Raw genomic sequence first — 27,400 nt, forward strand, 5'->3', positions numbered from 1 at the left:
TGTGGATTCTTAAGTTGAACCATCATAAGTTAGAGACCATCTGTATTCATAAATGTGAGTGCAACAGAGGGGAAAAGCTTGAAGGTATTTGGCTTAACAACCCCTCAAAATGGACATCAAGTTCACAATCAGGAAACCTGGGATTCAGAATCAACTGTTAGAAGCTGGGTTAGCCTGGGTCTTATGTACCTCATCTTTAAGGCCACTAAATTAAATGGGCTCCAGATTTCCCCTAAAATTCCTAAATTATTTGACTCTAAGTCATTTTTTTCCTAAGAATTGTATGTCCTAAGAAACACATGACTTCAAAAGAGCAAATGGAGCTTCAGACATCACTGATAAACACTAAATAACTTTAGAAATTGTGTCATAGATATACTGATTACAATATTACACATCATTCAGCAACCAAGGAAATGGAAACTCTATGAAAATTTCTTGGCAGGGCGCGGTGGCTTACGCCTGTAATCCCAGCACTTGGGAAGGCCGAAGTGGGCAGATCACGAGGTCAGGAGATTGAGACCATCCTGGCTAACACGGTGAAACCCCGTCTCTACTAAAAATACAAAAAATTAGCCGGGGGTGGTGGTGGACTCCTGTAGTCCCAGTTACTCCGGAGGTTGAGGCAGGAGAATGGCGTGAACCCGGGAGGCGGAGCTTGCAGTGAGCCGAGATCACGCCACTGCACTCCAGCCTGGGCGACAGAGCGAGACTCCGTCTCAAAAAAAAAAAATAATTTCTTGATGATATACTGTAATCATTTACTCAGCATATCATTCCACAAATAAAACTACAAATATTTATTGAGCATGTACTATGTGCCAAGCACTACTGTGAGCGCTAGAGATGAAGTCGTGAACAAAAAAGGCTCACCAAGCTCTGTCCTCACCAAGTCTATATCACAGGAAGCCTGTCACCTAGCGAGCTGACATTCATCCGCTGATGAATTCATTCGCCAACTGCAAATCCCTACACTGTGCAGAACAGAACAGTGACATAGTCTCTGGTGCCTGCTCACTGCTCGAAAAGTCTGCGTGAAAGTTCCTTAAGAAGACAAAACAAATGGGTACAAATACTATTTTCTGAAAAAGTGCACGGAAAATAGGTGTCATGTCCTTCGAAACAAAACAGGTCACTGAGGCAATAACTGTGACAGTTTCGACACAGCTTTTCTGTGAAAGATGTCTGCGACCTAAATTCCTCAAAGAGGCCCTGTGCCTTGAGTGAACACATTCACTAGTTCAAAACTCATCTCTTCCATTCCCTTGATTTTTTTTCCATAGGCTTGAACTTAGCTAAATTTAAAAACAAAGCTGCAACACAAGATGAGCTATTGCAATCTCAAAAGTCCCTCAGCCTAAGGAATGAGTGACAGGCTACTGCAAGTTTAATTACCCCACTGGGATTGCAAAAACAAACCCATTCTACTCTTCTCAACTGCATGGCAACAATGGGTTTATTAACCCTCAATTGTCATTTAAAAACATTAATTAAAATGGTAACACTTTATCCAATGCTTTCTACCAAATATTTGAAAAGATTTCGGTTAAACTGTCCCAAAAATTGGCTTTGCTTCTACCTTGTTTACGCCAACAACCTTCTTAGGCACAGGAGGTAATTACACTCTTTCCCAATCTCTGTTAGTCACATGTATACAGCACAGATCTCCGTCTTAAATTTAGGATTCCATCCTTCTATTCTAACCAGTGTAGAAGATAACGTCAGAATCCTTTCCCTTCCTCTTGGCAGAACTCATCATTCCTTCCTCTGGCTCCCTACACCCTGGTTACTGAGAATGGGACTCAGATCCTAATTCATTTCTCTGTGTATATAACTCCCACGTGCCTTCCCAACAAGTTATAAGCCCTTGAGGGCACACTGCTCGTACTTGCCTAAATGAAGTGCTTGCACATAGTAAATGTTCAATAAGTGAGCCTTGAATGGAAGAACAGAGAAGGGAAGGGCCAGTCCGGGCAAGATTTTAAAGGAAGAGTAGACATCTATCTCAGAGATGGCTTATAGACTTTTCTATCTCCTAGCAGAAACAAAGTCCAGTTAGAAAAAAGTATAGATTTTTCAATTAAGGCTAAAATTCCTAAACTGGCTACACATTAGGGAGCAAATTTCTTCTCTTTATCAGGGATGGGCAAAATGTGTCATCTGTGCTCATAATAATCCTAATTGACAATGTAATATTTGAAATATAAACCAACAAAAATTAAAATTTAAAGAAGTGGATAGACAATTTTGACAATTCTTTGCAAATTTTGTAGGAACCAGAGTCTTTAAAAACATTTCCTGGCCAGGCATGGTGGCTTATGCCTGTAATCCCAGCACTTTGGGAGGCCAAGGCAGGTGGATTGCTTGAGCTCAGGAGTTTGAGACCAGCCTGGGCAATGTGGCAAAACCCCGTCTCTACAAAAAAATTAGGTGGGTGTGGTGGTGTGTGCCTGTAATCCCAGCTACTTAGAAGGCTGAGATGGGAAGATCACTTCAGCCCAGGAGTCGAGACTGCAGTGAGCCATGATCATGTCACCCCACTCCAGCCTGGGTGGCAGAGACCCTGTTTCAAAAAAATGAAAAATAAAAACATTTCCTATTATCTGTAGTAGGAATCCATTAGTTTATAGTCAAGTTCTGTTTAATGTGAATCCTGTTAGGTCCTTACTATAGAATATTTCTATAGTATGTGACTCTGGGCTTCTGCAGCAACGGTTTCATAATTGCTGAAGATCCCTTAATATACATCAGACAGCAAAGAACACTTCAGTACACATATGAGGAAGTAAAACAACCATGTTGGGACTAGTGTGTCTACAGGTCTGCTGTTAATGAGAAGAGAAGAGCAACAAAAATAAAGACATCGGAAGTTACCTCTATAGATGACTGCAAATACGATATGAAAAAGTCCTTTTGGTTTTCATTGTAGCATGCATTTAAAAAGATGGGTCTAGAAACTGTGTTGAAAATGTCAGGCTGGCAACAAACTCCAACATGTAGCCTGTTTCCACACCCTATCTCACTCAACTGAATTGCTTTAATCTTTGGCATGATGTATACACAATCACAGATAAAATTAAATTCTTTTAAAAATCTGACCTGCAGTTGAGAATGCTGCTTCCAAAATTAGCCAAAAGTTATGAAAATGGCTTATTTTTATGTATCTACAGTTTATTAGATGCTATTAACATACTACAAGTATATTCAGAATATCCATAAAGTGATGTGGAATTGTGCAGATAATAAAATAATACATACTTTCAAGGCACATAGTATACATGATAAAAGACAATGAACTAATAATAAAGATTAAGGGTCCAGGATTACATCCCTGTAATCCCAGCACTTTAGGAGGCCAAGATGAGAGCATCATTTAAGACCAGCCTGGGAAACTTAGCAAAACCCTGTCTCAGAAAACAAAAAAAAGAAAAAAAGAAAAAAAAAAACAGCTAAGCATGTAGTCCTAGTTACTCAGGAGGCTGAGATGAGAGGATCACCTAAGTCCAGGAGTTTGAGGCTATGCTGAGCTATGATCGTGTGCCACTGCACTCCAGTTCTGGCAACAGAGTGAGACCCTGGCTTGAAAAATAAATAAATAAATAAAGATGAAGGAAACAATATTCAAATAACATGAGAGGGGAAAAAGCTTCACTTATGAACTCAGTAGAGCTGGGTGCGGTGGCTCACGCCTATAATCCCAGCACTTCGGGAGGCCAAAGTAGGCAGATCACGAGGTCAGGAGTTCGAGACCATCCTGGCTAACATGGTGAAACCCCATCTCTACTAAAAAAAATACAAAAATTAGCTGGGCATGCTGGTGTGTGCCTGTAATCCCACGTACTCAGGAGCCTGAGTCAGGAGAATTGCTTGAATCCGGGAGGCAGAGGTTGCAATGAGCTAAGATCACGCCACTGCACTCCAGCCTGGGTGACAGAGGGAGACTCTGTCTCAAAAAAAAAAAAAAAAAAAAACCTCAGTAAAAAATATAAAAAACAAAATCATGACTGGAGACAATTCTCTACTTCTGCACAAACATGCTTATCCTGCTACAGAGGACTAGTTAACTAAGCTGCGACAGCACAGACACACTTCTCTCACATTCCCACAACCTACTCTTGCCTCAATTCTCTGGGTAACTGAGGTAAAACGTAGCTAAGGATATTGGGTTTTCCTCTGGCTGAATAGAGGAACTGATCTTCAAAAACATAAATAAAAGAAACTAATTATTTGCGAATTTGCTAAAATAGATGGACAGTAAAACAACAAAACAAAATTAGAAAAAACCCAATTGGTAGTCCTTTAATTATAACACTTAAATGCAGCTCTAAGTTGAAAGGTTTTAATTTATTTACCAAATTTACGAAAATGGTACATCTTTCTCTCAAGCCTTGAAGTTCTTGTCCCAGGCTGGCACAAGCACACACACACACACAGTGTATGGCACTGTGAGTCCTTTTGGGCCCATACAACAGAGGGTCCTAAATAAATGATACAAGGATCATTTACTGGATCCTTGCATTTTGCTAACTACAGACCTGTGTAAACCATATTCTTGCAATCAAAACATGACAGTATACAACATACAAGCACACAAACCATGACTGTTAACTTTCCTCTTTCTGTATTTCCCTTTTGACCAAAACATAACAAATAGCAGTATAAAGGTAGAATCTGGGCTCAGAAAATTCCTACTTTCCGGTTTAAAATGAACAACACTTAGGGACTAAACCAAGCTTGCCCAACCCACGGCCCAGGGGCCACATGCAGCCCAGGACGGCTTTGAATACGGCCCAACACAAATTTGTAAACTTTCTTACAACATTATGAGATTTTTTTTTTTTTTTTTTTGAGATGAAGTCTCACTTTCTCACCCAGGCTGGAGTGCAGTGGTGTGATCTTGGCTTGCTGCAACCTCCGTCTCCTGGATTCAAGTGATTCTCCCGCCTTGGCCTCCCGAGTAGCTGGGATTACAGGCATGCACCACCACACCCAGATCATTTTTTTGTATTTTTAGTAGAGATGGGGTTTCACCATGTTGGCCAGGCTGGTCTTGAACTCCTGACCTCACCTCAAATGATCCACCCGCTTTGGCCTCCCAAAGTGCTGGGATTACAGGCGTGAGTCACCATGCCTGGCCAACATGCTAAGATTTTTTTGCGATTTTTGTTTTAAGCTCATCAGCTATTGTTAATGTTAGTGTACTTTCATGTGTGACCCAAGGCAATTCTTCTTCTTCCAATGTGGTCCAGGGAAGCCAAAAGATTGGACATGCCTGGACTAAATGATATGCTAGGTATTTACAGAGCTAGAAATACTTCCTAGTGAGCTTACATTTGGTCTACCTGAGGGCAGCCTAGCAGCGGACACATTAGTTGACATGGGAAGCTTGAGCCCCAAATTAAAAATCAACAAGCACAAGATCTGTATTATACAACAAAGTACCAAAGTTTTCATTTCTGTGATATATAAATTGTATGAAAGTAAGAATCCTATGATCCCGTGTGAGGTGCCAAGAAAAAAGAAGTATCTTTTCTACTTAGTTTCACAACTGCCAGTCAGGTGCCAAGGTGACTTGAAGACCAAAACTTCCCACCAAAACCAAACCCTAGGTCTATTTCCACTATGGAACACAATGAAAATCTACTCTTAAAAGATTTTGAGTCTCCCACAAAGTAACATACTTTTAATGTGACCACATTTCAAACAGTTTACCCATCACAATAAGATCTGAAATACATATAGCATGTCTCCTTAGTCTGTTTCCCTTATTATACATGTGGTTTCCTCTTTCTAAATTCGGACTTATGCCCCATTTTAGAAAGTCAGGAGAAAGTAACGCATAATGCAAAAGTATTTCAAGCAAATCATATGATATCTGTACTTGATAATTTCTCATGGTTTTACACCAAGAGAATCACTGCATATTGAAGATTACACATTTTTTAAAAACTAGAACACTGAGCCTTCCTTTCAGACAATTCAAACAAGGAGCGTATTGCTGACACAGCAACACTGTGGTCTCAGACTGTGGGAAATGTCAAATTTATGGTCCTGGGGGTGATTGGTGGATGGTTTTGTGGTGTGTATGGTGTTTTGTTTTGTTTTGTGTGTGCTTTTTCTTTTCTCTTTTGAGCCTCTGACAGAAACAGAGCTCTACAAACTTTCTGGCGACCTCCCAGGAAAACAGAAGGAAGCTGTATCCTGTACTTCCCCTGGGATCTAATGAAATATACAGCCTCTGGGCTTCTTTCAATTTGGACTTTCAGATTGCTAAGCCAGTGAAAAGGGGATCCTAGCTGTCACAAACGTCACATGGTCAGGGTCACCTGCTGCTCGGGGGTTCTCATGCCAGTTGTTGACATAATAAGCCCCCCTTACACTTTAATTACAATTCACAGTGTGCAAACTATGCAATCTGCTTTAAGGCAGACTGTCTTTTAAATCAACACTAAAATTCTAGTACTAATAGGGCAATGCAATGTAGCAGAGGAAGGGTGTGTCCACATGACTAACTATATGCAGATATCTGCCGTTTGGGAGAGAGTGGGTAGCATTTGCCAAAATATAAAATGGTGTTGCTGACCCTAATTCTGGGAGATGGTACTTGAATCTTACTGTGCTCTGAGACTTCTTTCCATAAGCCACAAAAAGGTGATACAATATACTTCATGTGTAGCATTTTACATTTTTATAACTACTGTTTTTTTTTTCACATGGCTCCATAACTGTTCTATGTACTAATCTTGTCTATCCAACAGGAGGAGTGTTGAAGAACAGTGAATTTCTACTTCCCTATTTCTTCTCCTTTAAACCTAGGGCAGTGCCAGTGATGTTTAACACATGCTTCTAGAGTTGTGTCAATGCTCTATCATTTACTGGATCCTTATATTTTGCTAACTACAGACCTGTGTAAGCTATATTTTTGCAATCAAAACATGAAAGGTCATTTTAAAACAGAGCCCATTTAAAATGATATGACAATGCAGGGAGCTGTTTAAAAAGTGCTAACACATAATTATAGTCTACAGTTTTCTCCAAAAACAACAGTGGAAATTAGTTACAATTCTATTACAGACAACTGCTATAAACTTAGGTGGGCTAACCTCTGAATGAACCATCCCAGTACTCTGGGAATTGCAATCTCATTTTCAGTGCCACAAATGACGTAAGATGGAACACACAAAACAAACCCACACAAAGTACTTTTATGTTTATAAAGTCTTACTCAAACACCTTAGCTGAGCTAACTGGTATGCCTCACTGTAAAACACCACCACCACCAGTAACAACAAAATAAATAATCAAACAAAATAGGAGAAATCCAAATAGAAAACAAAAGTTTTAAAAATAATAATGCCTATACTTGCTTTAATGAAGGATGTACCTGAATTACAAATGCCATCATGACAGATTAAATTAGCCAATAATTATTCACTGCTTTTTTTTTTAGTGTCAAACAATGGTAGATACCAAGACAAGTAACAACAAAAGCAAAAGAGTTTATTTTATTTAGACATGGTCATTCTAACATAAGGAGAAGATGCATTTTCCTTTCAAAAACTGAGGTCTCTTTGGGCAAACTTTCAGTCCTTTGGCTATTAGGGTTTGTCTTCATGAAGGCAGACATAAAGCAATTCTGTTCTCTTCCTTATTTGAACACTTTCAGTCTTCACCTGGCTCTCTGCCACCCCAGCTAAACCACTTGACCTCCGATTACATAACAGTCCCCATCTGTGAGCTCAGCCACCCTCAGGAGATAGGAGGGGCCGTGAGAAGCTCAAGTTCACCATGAACCACAGCAGTAAGCCATGCTTTAGCCTCTGACCTGTGCTCCAATTTTGGCACAATGATTTCTGCCATGTTCTCCAACAGGTAAGCTCTACCTCAGGGACTAACTTCTGTACCTGTATTTGGTCAAGTGCCCTGGCTCATCTGGAACTGGAGATGTTGAATTGCTTTTCCCTACCTGCCTCCCAAGAACAAAATTCTGGCATGGAAACCCAGGCTAGCACGTGGAGCCCTATGACCCACTGACAGACTTCTCTGACATTAACCTTCTGCCTGGATTACTGTCATCTGCTTATGTTCTCTATTTCTTGGTTCTGTCCAACTTTTGGGACATTCACCTGCCAGTTAGACTTCCATGTTGTATAACACTCCACTAAGCTTACCAGCCTATACTCCAAGCATTTGGAACATGGCTGGACTGAACTTCTTCATGGAACTTCAAAACTACCAATCCCAGAATATCAGCCTTCACGTAATTTCAGGTCCTGGCCCTTTACACATCTCATCCCAAGATATAAACTCTATCTGCCAATTCCCTTTTCTCTCCCTTGGTAAGTAGGAAACAAAACATCTCTAAAACTCTGTAAAGAGTCAGAATAAAAAATAGAATAGAAGTTATCTTATCCAGTACCGTTAGGGCCAGTCGTTGATTGGTTAATTTGAAAAAAATGGAAGAAGAAGATACTCATTAATGAGACATATGCACCTTAAACATTTTAACTTTGAGCACGTATATGTACATTCTTTGGCCAATCTTTTTATGCAGAGACAAGAATTTAAATTTAATAATAAGTCTGTTAATAATTGGAGCTCCACAGCATCTTTCTCATATAGTGCATATCTATAATGCATCATAAAAGATTTCCAGTTCCATTTACTTTAAGTAGAGGGAGAATTTAAAGATATTTCTAAAATAATCTAACAAAACTCTTATTTTTACAACCTTCTCTCATCTTCTGTAGTTATCTCACTTCACATGTAATCCGACAGAAATTTTTGTAGCTTGCCTTTACTGATTCTTTCCAAGGCACTGGGTTAGTTTCATAGAAATAAAACTTTTCCATTTTGAACTTGCATGCCATTGGTTCACATAAATTTAATTAAATTACACAATGGTGATACAAATAAGACTAGTATAAACAGGTCCGGAATAACACAACTGACGTGGTAAGCACACAACTGGTAAAAACAATAGTGCTAGGATGCGGTAGTAGGTAACTGTTGGCCATGAACATTCAACATGCCAAAGGAATCAGTTAGTATATTACAAAGAAAATAAAAAGCTTAGTTAATCTTGCAAGCTGGTTAATACAGAGTCTCTACTTTGAGGGTCTATCCAAAGAAAATATAATCCAAATATACATTAAATGGATATTATGAGTAGGAATTGATGTTTGATGCATAATGCTTGATGCTGCGATACAATGTTGAAAAAGACATCTTTCCTAGCATTCTGGTATAGCTCTAATTTCTAATAATATCAAAAAGTAATTAGAAATAATTATAAGAAACTCCTCATTGGAGTTACTGTATTTTAAATGGTAACTGAATTGATACCTCTATCTACCTGCTGTAGGAGGCTTAATATTCAAGTTGATCTAAATGTATTTAAAGAACATGAAAAATAGCCAGCTTACCTCCTAATACAGTATTTTCAAATTCTGAACTCTGTTTATATTTTTGTTATTTTGTATCATTACTTCTGTTTTCATTTAAATACATGATTGGTGAGGCAGTTTTTAAAATTAGAGGCACTGTGTTAATACAAAAAATCAACTGCCATTTTAATATCACGTAGTCTGACAATTGAAAACAATCATACAAGTCATAATTTTTCAGTATTTTATGATTTTTCAGGTTATGTAACTATCAGTTTTCACGTGATTGTACTTAAGATCAATCTTTTAGCAATAAGAAGCCTTAATCTCAACCTTCTGCTTTTTATGTTTACTTATTATCAGTTTCAAATTAAATGTATGACGTAATTGTGTTACATATATGACAATAATGATGGTCACAGTAACAGCTAGCATTTATTGAATGTCTAGCAATAAAAATAAAGTGATTTACATATACGTAACTTTCCCAGCAACTTTTGTAAAGTAAACATTACTATCCTCATTTCAGGGTGAGGAAACAGACAGCACTAGAGAAAAAGCTGGAACTCAAAACCAAATTAACTCCAAACTTGAGTTTCCCACTTCGACAAGGTGTGTGTATGTACGTAGTAAAGAGATCACAGAGTTCCCTTTCCAGTGAAATTTTTATTTGTACAGATGCATGTGTATGTAGGCATATGTGCACACAAACACACACATACACTTTAGTTAAATCAATTTCATATGCAAAAGAAAAGTGAGCCAGGGCTAAGTTATTAAAAGAAGCCTTTGAAGCAGAGAGTGATGGTGTGTGAAAGACACACAACAAAAGTTTATTTAAACAAAGAACAAGCACAGAGGGATGGGACAAAAGTGAAAATAAGAGAAATGAAGGCTCTCCATCTTTTTTCTGTGTGTATGGATTTCTCATACATAGAAAAACAAAACAGTAAGAAAGAGATGTATGCAGTTTATGGAATATCCAAAAGTAAAATTAGTTTCAGCTAGGGCCCCGATGAACTCAACTCCACATTGATTTTTCAACAAAGTTTTTCTATGTGAAACACAATCATGTTATCCTGTAGTAAAGTCCTTGATATTAAACATAATTTCTTACTTCTAAGAAAAAACTCGAGCTATGATTTTAATAAATATTTTTATAGTATCTTTTTCAATGTCATGCTATAAAAGCAAAATTTTCAAGTAGGCTTCAGAAAAGAGATAGAGCTTTTTTACTTTCATTCATCATGCTCTGTAGAACATTTCAATATCCGAGTGTACATTTCAACAGGCACTAAACTGGCCCATAGTTTTCTTACAATTCAAATTTTTGTCTGGTCATCTTAATTAAAAGTGAAAAATTTGGCCAATCATACAGAAATTTTATATTCATGACACACACCATCTAGATCATACGGAAGTGGCATGGTACTTGTAAAAATAAATATTCCTCTTTTAGCAAAACAAAGAGCAACATTTACATTGCTCTTGGGGAGCAGAACAAAAAGAGAGGCCAAAAAGTTGCAACAGAGAAAGGTCTTCTAATCTAAAGTGAAAACTAATTTTGTCTGCTTGCATTTAAGTAGACATTATAAAAGTCTTACAGAGACGCCATGCTTACAGAAGGCATTATTGCCTTTGAATATAAATGAAAGCACATTTCTAGCACTTATATTATTACAAATATTGAAAATGGTCTCCAGAAGCTTTTAGCAATGTATGCTTTGTCTTGTTTCCAAAGAAGCAATCCAATTAAAATGATCATTTTCAGCATAGAGGACTAGGACAATGAACCGTACCTTACACCCGGCATCTTAGAAATACTTCGGGGAAAAATCTATGGAAAATAGATTTGAAACTTCCATATGCTTTCTGTGCACTTTTACTAACCAAGATAATTTACCAATATTTTCCTAGAAAAGGAACTGCATGTGTTTTTCTGCCTCTTCCAGTAAGTATCCATCCATGATTATTCCAACCCATACCATGTTTGCTTCCTTGAATTCACTATGTCACGATGTATCTTGTGTACTCAAACTGTCAGCAGGAACATGGTAAGGAATATTATTCTTTTTTTCTTTTTTATGAGATCAAGTCTCACTCTGTTGCCCAGGCTGGAGTGCTGTGGCATGATCTCGGCTCGCTGCAACCTCTGCCTCCCGGGTTCAAGCAATTCTCGTGCCTCAGCCTCCTGAGTAGCTGGGACTACAGGCGTGTGCCACCACGCCCAGCTAATTTTTATATTTTTAGTAGAGACAGGGTTTCACCAGAGTTTGAGGCCAGGCTACTGTCAAACTCCTGACCTCAGGTGATCCACCCGCCTCGGCCTCCGAAAGTGCTGGGATCCACCTGCCTTGGCCTCCAAAAGTGCTGGGATTATAGGCGTGAGCCACCGCATCTGGCCATTATTCATTTTTGATACATTCCTTCCACCTCCCCCATCTAATAGCAAATACCCATGTTAAGCATAAAGAAGACACTTAATAAACGTGTTGGCTGAATTATTTTTCTTACAGTAAGATTACTGCATTGTTTGTCCTAACTATAACATTTGGTTAGTAAATTTTTGATTTGTAGAAATTATTTCCTTCTGAAAAAAATCGATGTTTACCATGTTGTTGTGGTCTAAATTTTTTCAATTCCATAAACTTAATTCTTGTGGCCATTTTTTCAATCAGTAAGTATGTAAGCACCTTTTATAAATTGTTTTAAAATAGTTTACACTTGATACTAATGAAATTATAAAATAAAAATGTACTGTTTTATGTCTTTCAGGATGTATGTCATAAAAGTTGGATGCCTTCCTTTTAAGACATTTGAATGGATCACCAAATAATTACCTACTTTTCTCTCACAACTCAGATAAATAATTAAAAGGAGATATACACAGATTGGTTGCATACTTAAGAGTGAGAATCAATTAAAACAAAATTGTATGCATGTTCTTCCAATAATATATCCCTAAAGGGACCATGAGATGCTACCTTTACATTTGTAAAATTACTGAGGTCAGATCAGAGCCTTAATGCTATTTCTCCATGAGCATTCAGAAGTGGTTGTGCATAGGCGTATGTGGAATTGGGGCTGGGGAAGATTTAATTGGCAATTTTTTAGTTATTAATATCTTCACAATTAAGTGCTTTAAAAGTTTCTTATAATGCCCCAGAAACCAGAAATGGTCATTGAATATTTATTGAGCACGCCTAGAGTGGACGTTTCTTATTTAAGTTGGTATTTAAGTTGGGACTGCAGTAAGGGCATCTTTCACCAAGAAACATTTTGGGATTACCTTTAAATAAACATTTAAATCCCCTTCATTAATTGTCTCAGAGCTCTCCGGTGCAACTTAACAATAGGAAGCAGCTGTGCTCCAAACAAAAGAACACAGAGCTTTGGGAAGATGCCACCATTTGAGAAATCACACATCATAAGGAAAGGTTGTTACTTCTAATTTAGTTCTGTGGACCAATTCAAGTTTGGGGGTTCCAGAAAGCCTGAAACCCTACCTCTCAGGGCTGTGTTTTAATATTAGGGAATTGTCTTAATTTGTGCTTCAAGAAGTTCTGTGCATTAAGTTTTACGAAATCCATCTCACCCAAGCCTTTTAGTTAAAAGGCTTGCATAATTGTGCACACAGATAAAAACTGCACTCATGATATTACATATTTTACTGCATTCTCCCTTGAATCTATCTGCCCATTATTATGGTTAATTATGCAGAGGTTTGGTTCTCTAGCTGGAGGGACAGCTAGTTGAGGGTGAGCTAGTTGAGGACCTTTATTTTTTTCCCTGCACCTAGTTCAGTAGCTGACATAGAAGGGCTTGGTAAATGCTGGCTCAATTAGATTTTTCAGAACTTTCTCAGACTAATGTTTGCTTATCACCGCACACATGTACAAGAAATACTTGAACCTCTTGAAAAGGAAATGTAGTCCTTTAAGGGTTCAGAAATAACAATGAAAGATAACATTCTCACCAAAAAACAAAAAAGCTCAAAACCAGGAAACACTTGATAAAGGAGCTCATGAGGATACTTATTCTCTCATTTATTAAACTAAGAAAGTTCTCAGGATCATGTTGGTAGTAGACTATTTCTGGCCCTGAGATGAATGCCCTTTTTCCAAGTTAAAACTGTGGCCCAGCTGTGAAATAATGATGGCTGCAAGGAACCCAATGGTGGCAGCAAACTCAACTCAAAGGCCCAGTATTTGTAGGCATCAAACAGACATGCCAGCAAAACAGGAGTGGTGACCAGATGTCAGCAACGGCCCGAGGGCATCCCTCTCACCTCCCCTCACACATAATGCTGCTTTCTTCCCCCACCCATTAAGTGTGGCATCAAGAGCAAGTACAGCACACCCCCAATGGACCATGCCAGGTGGGGAGCTGTAACACCTGTCACAGGCCTGCATGACATTAACGAGGACCCAGAAAGTAGCTTTAACGAGCTGACCCTGCAACAGATAGAACCTAGTGTGGTGTGGTGTACGCTGCGACTGTTCCAAAGATACTGCTCCCTATACCTAGAACTGGACCAAACACATACATTCTGAAAGCCCAGTTCTTCAGAGTGCCACTGCATATCACGAAATGAAAGATGAAAGTCTGTGAAGTACACGTTTCACTTGGTGTCAGCTTAATGTTTTGTTCATCTGGAAATCCTTATCAGTGGCATTCAGGTGATGAACTTGAGTTGTGTCTTGACACTCCTTTTGTGACAAAGTTGTAACTTTGGGAGTTGTAAGCTCCTTTAAGAGAAGATGCATTTCTTTCCCATCTAGCTCTTCCCAGTGCCCAAAAGCCAAGTACATGGCAGATGGCTGGAAGAATGAATGGAAAAACAGATGATGTATGAAAATTACTTAATGCTTATAAAACTTATCATGAGACAAACGGTCAAAAAAGTAAAATGTTTAAGAGACTGACAGAGCTCATTTTGGTTCATGGTCAACATTTACAGGCAAAGGGAATGACTTCAGGATTCTTGAGCATCCAAGACACTGGCCTGTAAAAAGTCATACAATGCTTAGTCAACTTAATAAAATCACTAATATGCTAAGATACTAAGGCTACTAATAAAGAACTACAGACAAACCAGTAAGCCAATTTCACATCAGGAGCCCAGCAGGTGATGTCTAGGAGTAAGTACTCGGTACACGTTAACAATGATTATACTTCTGATTGCAATAATAAGAGATATTAGCCTAGTGATTTACAATGTGTCCTCCATAAATCTGTCATCCCACCTTTGAAGAGGATATTATGGACAATGACACAAAGATAGTTGCTTCCAGATATTTTTTTTTAAGAGTTGGAAGGAATCTGAGACATTGTTTTAGTCTAATCCCTTCATTTTTCAGAAGAGGAAACTGGTGCCCCCAAAAGATTAATATACTGTATCTGAAGTCATGCAGGAGTTCTGTTTCTCTTTCTGCCTAAAGAGAACCATAATACCTAGCTTCTATCAACCCACACTGTCATAATAAATGATTATCAAGAGTCGCATTTTAAGTATACGGCATAAAAGTTGGTACAAATCCAAGATAACGTTACTTTTTCAAAATAATGTTGATGAACATATCTACTGTTAATTCCACTCCTAAAACAACAATCATTACTACAACTATATTTATGTCTTGGCGACTTTCCGAAAGATCCTGGAAATGTTAATACTTGTAAAGAAGTTCCAGTTCCTCTTTTTAAACAGCATTATTATTAGATCTTCACAACAGGATAACTATATTTAAATACTAAGTAGCTTATGATTCATACTTTCGAAATAAAATAGTTCATTTCCATATGCAAAGCTTGTCTTCAAACTGTGGACACATAAAGCAGCCACTAGAAAATAGTGGTTTTTAATTATGTGCCGGCTTTAGTTATTTTGATTCTTTGGGGTTCATATAGGGTTTATAGGACTTCCCTCAGTTTATGGGGTTCAGACAAGGCTCATAGTGAATTTCACTTGGAACTTTTCACATGGTTTGAGCATTAACCAGGGATTGAGTGGTTTATAGATCATCCAAAAGAATTTCTGTCTTGGACTCTTGCCGTGAGTTCTAAGTATTTAAATTCCAAATGAATTTATATCACAGAATGACTACAGGTTTTTAGTAACTGTTTCTATTTTCTTTTTTTTGCTATTTTAAATGAAAACCATGAAGTAGATACATAGAGAGGAGAATATGATAATCCAAAGTTTTAAAAAAAAACATAAATAAAAACCTAAATGTCTTGATATCTAACAGTTTACAAAGGACTTTCATATATTAACTTAGTGGATACTAACCACTGACCTTTGTAGAATATAATGAGATCAGTATTTATCCTAATATTATCTCACTCTTTACCTACGTAATTATGTTTTCTAACTGAAATCTTTATGAAAAATAATAATCAATTATTAATAGAATTTATTTTGTAAACAAAGTGTTAAAACCATTTTTATAACATGTTTTTCCCTGAAGAACAAAAGCTTGGACCATAATATATGGAAAACATTTTGTTGCCTATAGTTAGGACTTTGAACTTTGAAAATTTACTTCATATTTATGGAAATGTTTTCAGGGGATGTTATAATGAAGTTTTACTGTGTATACGATGTTTAAAGAGCTAACACAATGAATGAATACTTACAAAACAAAAACTATGCCCCTCAATTTAACTCTGCATACATAGTTTATAAGATTTCAGGATGGTGTCATAGCTTTTAGTTAAGAAAAACCCATCTAAATTTTATAGGTTGAAACTTAGCAAAAACCCAAGTATGTCCTCCTCATACTAATGCATGAAATGCCATTTTTGCTTATATTTTGAAGACTCAAATTCATCCCAGCCATTTTTCTATACATAATTTATGTTTGAGTTGGACAAACCTAGCAAGAGGACATTTAGTTCCATTTATTTCAATCTACTGAAAGTATCTAATGAAGAAAAAATGTTTAAATCTCAAATATATCTCAGGGAATAGACCAGCAATTCATATTGCTCAGTCTACTTAATGGTTGACAATTTAAATCTAGACAGGTAGAAATAAAATTTTAGCATAATTCCCTGAAGTCTATTAGGTGTATACGTAAAAAATGCATTTATGTGAAGTAAATTATTATGCCATTTAAAAGGAGGAGGATACTCTTTTGTTTGAGGAAAAATTCAAGATTTAGGCCTCTAGCCAGAAGTCACAAATAATCTAGGGTTTTTAAATAATCAATAACCAATTATGAAAACACTGTCACATTATTTGAATCCTACTTAAAAGTAAATAATACTCTTCTGAGAATGTCTGACCCAAACCCAGGTGACCATAATGTACTAGATTATTTAAGTCCATCATTTGTAACTTATAACCATATAATTTAGCTCACATATACATTCAAGGTATATAACAGCTAAACCCCTAGCCCTTGAGTTTCCCTACACACAGCCTCTCTCACCTATCCTGGCAGACCCAGGCCTCTGGCTGTGAAGAAAACCACAATGTGGGGAGGAAAGCCTACAAAAGAATGAAAACAGAAAGTGTCTAAGGCCTTGGCAGAAGGACACTAAATAAAATAGAGAGTGGTGACTCATTTTGGCAGTGAATCCACCTCAACCCCTTCAAAGCCTTTGGCAAGAGTCCTCAGAGGAGACCCCAGCCTTTTGCCAAGCCACAAAACACCACAATTATTATCGCAGCAGTCATCAACAAAACAGATTTTGTAAACTGACTTGTTGGCACATAGATTAAAGAAGCTATAAAAAGGAATAACAGCTGTTTGGGTTGCCCTATGCAGAAAGCTACTATATAGAAAGTAAATTTTATATTTCAATACATACTTGGGTAGACACCAGCATACACATACACCCCATGTACTAATTACACGTGTATGCTACGTAGAAAAGGGTAAAATGCTAAATATACCACCACATAAATTTAAAACACAAACAACTCTTTTAAAGTAAAATACTCACTTTGGAAGGACTAATAGAAAAAATTTCCTAAAGAAAAGATTTCTGCAATTCACTAATTTAAAACACGGACTGTGTCTACAACAGCAAAATGAATAAAGTTTTTCTCGAAATACTAAAAAGTACTATGCTTTTTCATATAAGCAAGAATGGTGATGTGGGAATTTGCAAAAATATGCCTTATTCTACCTACGTAAACACTGCCTGATTGGCATTTTATACTATAAATTTAGAATTTTGTCATGCTTCAGGCAATTTGAAAAAATTCTACTTGCTTACATACTCATAACTTGTTATGAAGAAGTAAAAATGACATATTTTAAAATGATTTAATTTTTGCCTCAGCTACAACAACGTTAGTCATCTGAATAAATCATCAATGAATATGTAATATAAAAAAACAACAAAACTGACAAGTAATAATCAGTATTACTTACACATTCTTAATCTGAAGATTTAAAATGCACTATGATTTACTGTAATGAGGTGTGGACTCTTGATTTTCTAATTTAAAAAGAAAGGTTTTATTCGGGTTCGTTGTCACTAACTTACAGTACAATATGTAAGAACTGGCAAGAAAGACTTTTAATTAAACTATTTTACATTTGTAATATATAACATTACAAATATACTCTGGAAATATGTAAGAAGGGATCTGCTACACACCTTGCATATCACACATTTGCCCCACTAACCTCTAAATGCCTCCATAGCTTTATGTTGAAATTTCCAGAACTGAAGCATCTTAATGAACATTGATCTTCTACGCTGAAGGATACAGAGTTCAGATTTCAGCTCTGTCAATAACATTTGGTTTTACCTATTGAATGATTGGGCCTTGGTTGACAATTGCTTACTAGGCGAGAAAAGACTAGAAATAAACACACAAGAAGCTTTGATGGCTACAAACATTGTTGCCTAAATGGCAGGGGAAAATCAGCAAAAAAAGGACTGAAAAGTCACATTTCTTGACTACCTCTTGTGATAGAGAATATACAAAATGTACACACCACCTAAGGGCTCCATGATTGAACAAATCCTAAAGCTATAGATTTTTCAAAACTCAAGCTATATAAACTATATTGCTCTATAGTATTATCACTAGCTGATTCCACTACCAATTGAGATAAAAACAAAACACCACTACCTTCATGACAACCAGCCTTTTTTAACAGCTACTTAAGCATTAAATAAAATGTTTTATCACCTAAAAACTATCTTTAGGAATGCAAGTCTCGATCAGAATATAAAACCTAGTCCATTGCTGATATTAAACAGAAGATCTATTTACGGAATTCACTGACTAAACTAACTGCCTGGAGAAGTTAATTTATCTATTTTTTAAAGGATCACACAGAAAAATTTCAACAACTTGGAGAAACATATTCACTTTTAAGTCATTCTTCAAACTACCACAAATCCTGCCATTTTCAACTTAGTTTAGTACTGGTTATTTATATAATTAACCATATCACAGAGTACAAACTGCAGAGGGTTCAAGTAAAATTCTTTTTTCCAGGCCTTGTTTTTTAAGTTCAAACTATCTTCCCTTATTACCATTTCCTCAGCTTCTTCTATCTACCTTGGAATCCAAGCACATTATGCAGCCAGCACAATGAACCAACATGCCAGCAGAAGTAGTATGCTCCACCTATCCAAGAATTTTAAAAGCATCCAAGCACACACACACTGTCTCCTGTGTAGCCTGGAGATCCCTATTGAGCTCGTGCCAAGTGTCTGAAAAGTTGGACCCTGCATCCGGTATTTACACTAAGCTAAAATTCTAATCAGCACTAACAGCAGTATGTTTTAATTCACCCTTATGATTTTATTTCAATCTGCTAAGTACCACAACTGCCAGAAAGCAATTGCTATAAACTTAAGTAAACAAATGCAAAACTAAAATAAATCTTAAACCTGTTGTATATAAAGTTTGTGCCACTTTAGGCAAGCAGTACAAAAAGGCACAGCCCGAAGTCTTAGTTAACGCTCTTCGATCTCATTTAGAAAGCTCTTTGAAAGTATTGCCTTGTCTAGGCTTTTTCCCCCTTTCTAAAGAATTATTTGGCGCATATTAGATAAGGTAAAGAAAATGACCATGTTATTTTACAGTGGTTTTTCACCTCATGTATTCCCCTGAATAGTCTTCTGCCAAGCATGTGAAACAAGTAGTACGCGGTGACTACTTGAATCTCTGGATGACACTACAGCCACTCGTGCCAAGGAGATGGTGCCAAGTCTTGCATCTTCGGGTTTGTGGTTTTTTTCCTTCCTTTTTGGGTGGTAGTTGTGTGGGGGGAGGGGGTTGGCAGTGGGGGAATCTGACCAACAGATTCTGAGAAGTTGGTCACCATTTTGAACCTGTTCAGTGTGCTCAGACCTTGGCAGCCATCTTACAGCTTGGCAACCATTTTGAGAATTTGTTTGGCAAGCTCTCAGAATTCACTGACACTGTTTAAATAGAATGCTAGTTAAAAATAGTCCACATTAAACAATACAATGTGATATCAGGTAAAATAACCCCCAATAAATCTTGCCAACAAAACAATTTACAACATCCTCATTGAGGTAATGATATCCCAATTTCCTTAACTTAAATACACTGCACGAAAGCAGCTTAAAATCTGATTCTTTAACCCTTTAACAGACAAGCTCTTAAGCAACAATGTCAGAGGGGCACCAGTGAGTAGGAAAGTGAAAGGTATAAGGAAAGAAAGATGGCCAAAAACACAGCCACGATTGACATCAACACATTCCCAAGTGCTTTCAAATTCAAGATATAAAATAGAAGAGAGAGGTGCTGTCATCACATTTCATCAGGTATAATTCTAGAAAATGATCACAATATTTCAGACTGTCCCACTTCATGTTTTATGAGCTCATGGAAATTCTCTTAAGGAGTCATGCGGCACAAAACTCTCCTTGGGTAAAGAAATTATAAACCAAAAACACGTAATCTTATGAACTGGACTAAAAAAAAAAAAAAACAAACTCAAAAAGACAAAACTTGCAGGTGCTGATTTTTCCAAAATCAAGAGGTATGTATAAAGTTTTCTGACAAAGTGGTCATATTCAACTTCACTCTTTTCCCTTACGTTTCAACATTTCTAACTCAATAAAAAATAAGTTCTGTCCTTGAAAATATTTCTCGATGTCTACAAACCTGAGATACAAATGACAATTTTGCACTGGTGTGACTCTGGCATCATTACCAGACCTATATAGTTTTGTAGAAAATTGAATTAACCAAAATGACAGTGGGTGATAATTTTATACCATATGAAAAAAGAAAATGACACTCTAGTAATATGAAAATATCTTTTGTCCATATTGAAATAAATAACACTTTCATGTATACTTCAGTATCTTCTCTTCAATGTTATCGATAGTTAATATCGTATCAGTATGGGGGGAAGATTTACGATTAAAAAAAAGACCCTATTGTGTATGGTTTGTGAAAAAAAAAAAAGTCTAAATGAGCTAGTCTGTGAACCTACTCTTATAGTTAAATCATAAATATGGTGATAAAGCCTAAAGAATTTTGAATCTTGTGATGTTAAAAGACAAAAATTTGGAGTCATTAAATAATGTTCCTGGCCAATATTTGTTATTTGAATTTTAATGCTTTTGGGGGCATGATGGATACCTGACTTGTATTCTAGTTTCAATGGTGATATAACTCATAATGGCACTGAAAAAGGCTAAAGCCATGCATTAATAACAATGTTTACACTATTGCAGTGCTTTTTACACTTGAAAGCTGAATTTTAAAATTTCTATTGAATTTTACAGAGAAAACATTTTACTTCACTTAATACTATACAGAGTGAAACAATTAGTTAAACCATGATCGAAATTAGAACATCACATAGAAAGACATTATGCTGAAATGGATCCATCTGAAGTCTTTATACTATTAGATGTCTCTTTATTGAATGACAGTATCTGCAGAGGTATGACGTAAACCATGCTAGAATAGTTTGGAATGCATTGATAAATTGCTCTATCGATCTCGTTCTGCTTCACTTACCATAATTATAGCACGGTAATGAAAGACATGAATGATATATTTTCACTAGAGAGGAAAGCCCAGAATTTGCCTGTTTCTTTATGAGATTATACCAAATCCTTTCAATTAATACAGCATAGTTGATATCTAACACTATCTGATGAAAAGACACCCAATTCTAGTGTTCCTTCTTAAATATTATTGTTCAAATATTTGACAATTATTTCGAATAATATATTAAGTGTTTAAAGACATAGCATTTGCTCCTCTATAAGATGCTGTTTCAACACAATTTTATACAAACATTATTTCACTTAGAAAGCTATCTTTTGAAACTTTAAGCCACCTTACAAACACAATTTTATCATCTTATATTCATTGAACATGCTAGAAGTTACCCCAAAGTTTTTCAAGGATAATTCCAATAAGAGTTATTATGTTGAAGAAGAATACATATTAGAATGAAAGAAAAGATAGATAAGCAACTAAAAATATTGTCAGAAGAGAAAATTAATGATTTATTTAATTAATGTTATCTGATAGTCCTGATAACAAGAGATTTCATAGAAAAGACTCAAAATAAAAATAAACACTTTTTAACAGACATCACTTATAATAATTATTCATTATCCATAATTATTTGGTATCCATAAAAGTAATCATTTAGTTTCAAAGAAACCAAAATCTGCATTAAAACCACACAAGCATTAGAGCTGTTGTTGTGCCACTTTATTCTTCCTGATATTGCCATTCTAGAGTACTACTAAGAAAAGACACCAGGTTTTCCCAAATGGATACATTTAAAATTAAAAGTGTCATTCCAAGTCATGCAAAAGGAACGTGAGAAATCCTGAACAGGATACAACTGAGTCTTAACAACTTAGAGCAAGATTGGGATTGCTTTTATTTTAAAATTTTCATTAATGAAAATATTTCATTTTATTTGCTTTTGCTGTGAAGAAGGAAAATAAATATGTAAATTTTTCAAAGAAAAATCAATTTATGGAAAAGAAATTCCCCCAGCAACTAAATGGTATAAAAATTGATCTATTCTTCCCTTCTTAAATTACAAAGGCTATCGTGGGAATAAAATGTAACCCAGGAGAGCTGTGACAGCTATCAAACTTTCCCTGACACATTATAATGTCTGAAGCCCAGACACCAAAGGTTTACATCAGAAAAACTCCAGCATGTAGGGAACAACTCAAAACCAACTATCGACCATGCTATTGATTTTTAGTGGAGAAACCAAGAGGGAAAAGCACCAGAAAAGATAGAATTTCTTTTTTATTTTCTCATCCTCAACTTAGTGCGCTGCCAAACTCAGGTCTTCTCAGACTTGAGCCCTGTGAGCTTGCATTGCAGCTAGCCAGGATGTCTGCCTGAGATAATTCAAGCTGAAACCAAGCAGTGTACGGTGGAAGGCAATTCTCCACTGACTTGCAACATAACCTCAGAGACAAATGCAGTTTCTTCACAGAAGGGTACAGGAGACAAGGGAACAACTGCAAAACTAAAACATATAATTTTCTTTTCCAATGATATTTGAAGATACCGCATATGACTCTGAAAGTTCACAAATTATGCTCGACTCAACAACTGCTAGGAAGCTAGGCCAATCATATTCGAAACCATTTAAATGTAGATTATGGACAAGGTGTTACAGATAGATTTATTTGGAAATTAAGGAGTAACCCACTTAGTCCCAAATTCCAAACTAATGACACAGAAAACTCTAAGTTAATTTTTAAAGCGCTAACTTCTTCCCTTTCACATAAATTAACACAAAATGGGTTATTCGAGAAGCTAAAAGGTAACAAAGCAAACTGCTTGCTTTAGCTCCTTGGGGTCTTAATCACATAATCTTGAATTGGTTGAGGATCATTTACTTGGATCATTATAATCATATCCTACAAGTTTTCTGCCACTTAATTTGTGAAATGCATGACCACAGAGCATGTACATAGAAAGAATTATTAGATGAACTCATTTTACTATTAAATTTAGAGACAGCTTTGAGCCATTTAAAAATACTAACAATAATAATAATGATTAATAATGATGCACTTCCATTCTGACTCACAGAACTATCTCAAGAGGTTTTACAGCTGTTCACTAATTAAGTCTCATATTCCCCACCCCCTTACTAGGTAGATGAGTACTGTGATGCCAATTTTATATCTGGGAAAGCTGAGGCACAGCAAAGTGGTAAGAGTAAATCAAGGTCCTACAGCAGGCACAAGAATGAAAATAAGAATGTAGGAAACCCACAAAATAGTGCATCTTGAAATCCATATTTGAAAACAGTGATGGGAGAGGAAAAAAACTTGCACGGAATAACTAATGAAGAAACAATAGGGCTTATCTCCTGTTGATTCTGTTGATTAAAGAACACCCACAATGGGTTTTGTTTGTTTGCTTGCTTTTACCTATTCTGCCAATGATGAAAACACTATTTGTTTTCTGAATTTCAGTTTTAATATACATAAGCACAATATTTTCTCTGCCAGAGATTTAAGTATTTATCAGTCAACTGTCAAACTAATTCTTCTGTTGCTAATGTCATCCAACAAAGATGAGCTTCTCATATTACCTTTTGTTTAACAGAATTACAAATCACCACTAAAGAACTTACTCATGTAACCAAACACCACCTATTCCTCAATAACCTATGGAAATACAAAATTAAAATAATAATAAGTGCATATTTTGCTGAGTTGGGAGAGTGCTTTGACTTGCGACATGGCTATGTAAGTTTGATGTTCTCAATAATGCAAATGAGAGATAACTATATCACCAACTATTTTAGGGTGAATAAATGCTTTGATCATTTATTCATTCAACATGGGGGTGGAGAGGCGAGGCACATCTCCTATGTGCCATGCAGTGTTCAAGGTGCTAGGGATAGAGCAGTGAACAAGAGACAAAAAGTCCCCACCCTCCAGGAGCTTATATTAGACTGGACTTGAGAAGAAGGGTTCTAGATATGTATTAATTAATTCATTCAACAATTATGAAACACCTCAGCCTCTGGAATAAAAGTATGAAAGAGTCACTGGCTATGGCTTCAAAGAGGCTGTTTTGTTTTCTTCTTAGAAAATTTAATTTTCTTAAGATATTCTCACTGGTGACAAGCAAAAGAATGATTGCCATAGCTCTTTAGGCAGGAAATGATTAGAGAAATGGACCATATCTGCCTATGGACTAAGTCCTTGGTTATGTCCTTCACACGTTAATACCACTGATGAATACACTGAGCCATTTTAGACAATAAGGAAAAGAAGTTGCAAAAATCACAAACAAGAAAGAAGTCCTTTCTTGAAAAAAAAAAAAAATCCTGTTTAGTACCTGTTAAAAACATAGCCAAGTAATACTATTAGGCCAAAGTGTGGCTTGGAAGGTGTTTGTTAGCCCTACAACTTCGGCATTTTCTATTTCTCTGTGCAGTATTTTTGTAGGTAAGGGTCATGATTTGGGGTTTAGATGTGATGAAGTACATTGGTGAGAAATCATATCAAATAAATAATGTAAAAATTATATAAAACACCTGCCTTAAAAGCACAGAGCAAACATTGCCGTCTGTTATTTTGTTCAAAGATAGCTTGTGCCATATGTTTGGGGACCCTAACTACAAGTACCCTCAAGATACAGCCTCTGCTTCACACCTATTTAGCTAAAGAACTCTCTCAGATGGCTACTGGGTTTGTCAGCTCTAAATAGAATGGCTGTTCCCATGTTGATACTGACCTAGAGAAATTGGCTTCTCTCTGCCCTCTCTTTCCACCTTTTTTTTTTTTAAGATGGACTTTTCTCCAAAACAATAAGTATACCTTGAATTGGATGCAGATGAATTGCCCGTTTCAGGCTGTTTTTAACGTGTTCTGAATCAGCAGTAGAACATAAAATCAGCCCCAAAGTAGGGGTAAGAGGAGGAAAGCGAAGTTCAGAACCATGTAAATAACATATCATTCCCCACGGATCTGTCATCCACATTGTCAGGCACTAACCTAAAACAACTATGTGTCTCTATAATAGCAAGACAATCTTCATTGAGTGGGGGAGCCAACTCAGTCTTTTTTCTTACAAATGAAGCTGAAAAACCTTTTGTCTCTTTCTTTTTTTTTCTTTTTTTTTTTGAGACAGGATCTTACTCTGTCACCCAGGATGGAGTGCAGTGGCACTATCACAGCTCACTGCAGCTTCAACTTCCCAGGTTCAAGCGATCCTCCCACCTCAGCCTCCCAAGTAGCTAGGACCACAGGTGTGCATCATCACACCCAGCTTTATTTTTTTTTAAAGAGATAGGGTCTCACTATGTTGCCCAGGCTGGTCTCAAACTCCTGGGCTCAAGTGATTCTCCCACTTCAGCCTTCCAAAGTGTTGGGATTACAGGCATGGGCCACCACACCCAACCTTTGTTCATTTTTATTTTATTTTATTTTTTATTTTATTTATTTATTTATTTATTTATTTATTTTGAGATGGAGTCTCGCTCTGTTGGCCAGGCTGGAGTGCAGTGGCGCGATCTCGGCTCACTGCAACCTCCGCCTTCCGGGTTCACGCCATTCTCCTGCCTCAGCCTCCCGAGTAGCTGGGACTACAGGCGCCACCCACCATACCTGGCTAATTGTTTTGTATTTTTAGTAGAGACGGGGTTTCACCGTGTTAGACAGGATGGTCTCGATCTCCTGACCTCGTGATCCACCCGCCTCGGCCTCCCAAAGTGCTGGGATTATAGGCGTGACCCACCACGCCCGGCCCCTTTGTTCATTTTTTAAAATTGCCTGTGATGTAGTAGTTTAATTCCTTTATTCACTCAACAAACACTGGTCCTCCTGTCCATTATGCCTTTCATTGCAAGTGGCAACTTATTTTTGTGGGAATAGCTTCTTTCTTAAGAAAGTAGTCTTAAAAGAGGTATAAAGGCTTGACTAGGATAAAGACAGGACCTACCAGGAGGAGGGAGGAACTAAAATAAGAAGCCAGGGGAACCACAGACAGATGCCAACTGGTATGGCCAATCGCAGTTATTGTGTTTTTAGGAAATAATGCAGATGTAGCCACTTTTAAAAACAACAACAAAAAAAGTAAAACAACACAAACTGTATTTTTAATTTAAAAAGCCTATTCAGGAAGTGCTGGAAGTCAAAATACATACTCAGTCTTCTTGAGTAACTTGTAAGTCATCCGCTCTCAGACCATTAAAGCAGCCCAGCTAGAAAGGAGGGAATATTGACAGTTTTATGGTAACATGAAAAGCACAACCTTTTTTTTTGCCTAAAGTAGTTAAATACTGCATCTCTTGCTGGGACCAGAGCTAACCATTAGGCGCCTCTCTGAGGGACTACTTTCTTTTATATGCTAGTATTTATGAAGGGATTAGTAAGGGCAAAGTAATATGGTAGGTGGGTAGAAACAAGAGAACAAACTTTCAGAGCTCACAGAAGAGTTGGCAATCGGAACAGAGGAGGCAGACGTATACCCGCATAACACAAGGATGATCAGCATCAAGCATTCAAAACCACAAAGCTGGGTCTGTGGTCTCAGGAGCCCCCCCCCTTTTTTTTTTTTTTTTTTTTTGAGACGGCGTTTCACTCTTGTTGCCCAGGCTGGGGCCAATGGCACGATCTCGGTTCACCGCAACCTCCGCCTCCCGGGTTCAAGCGATTCTCCTGCCTCAGCCTCTTGAGTAGCTGGGATTACAGGCATGTGCCAACACGCCCGGCTAATTTTGTATTTTAAGTAGAGATGGGGTTTCTCCATGTTGGTCAGGCTGGTCTCAAACTCCCGACCTCAGGTGATCTGCCCGCCTCGGCCTCCCAAAGTGCTGGGATTACAAGCGTGAGCCACCGCGCCCGCCCAGGAGCCACTTTCTACATTAGGTCCTTGTGTGGAAAGGAGAGCCATTCTCTCACTTCCCCTTCTGCCCAGATGATTTAAAACAAGAAACAGTTAAGAGGTCAAAGATCTTTTCATAGCTCTCTGTAGATCTACCTATAGATTCTCAGTAGAAAATAATAAATTATGCCAAGCAACTATTGAAACCAATGTAATGGAA

The 27,400-nt window shown here is 37.1% G+C and overlaps 1 protein-coding gene and 1 long non-coding RNA gene across 10 annotated transcripts in view; one reads left to right on the top strand and one right to left on the bottom strand.

The window, feature by feature from the left end:
• Positions 1-27,400, bottom strand: part of NFIA (nuclear factor I A) — a 599,513-nt gene that overhangs the window by 203,355 nt on the left and 368,758 nt on the right. The gene's annotated exons all lie outside the window — the stretch shown is intronic.
• Positions 7,733-12,288, top strand: LOC129034930 (uncharacterized). The gene is made up of 4 exons (XR_008502056.2): positions 7,733-7,872; positions 9,916-9,998; positions 11,304-11,337; positions 12,162-12,288. It is a non-coding gene; the product is annotated as an uncharacterized LOC129034930 (long non-coding RNA).

The sequence above is a fragment of the Pongo pygmaeus genome, chromosome 1 (genome assembly GCF_028885625.2).
Source record: "Pongo pygmaeus isolate AG05252 chromosome 1, NHGRI_mPonPyg2-v2.0_pri, whole genome shotgun sequence".
Lineage (NCBI taxonomy): Eukaryota > Metazoa > Chordata > Mammalia > Primates > Hominidae > Pongo > Pongo pygmaeus.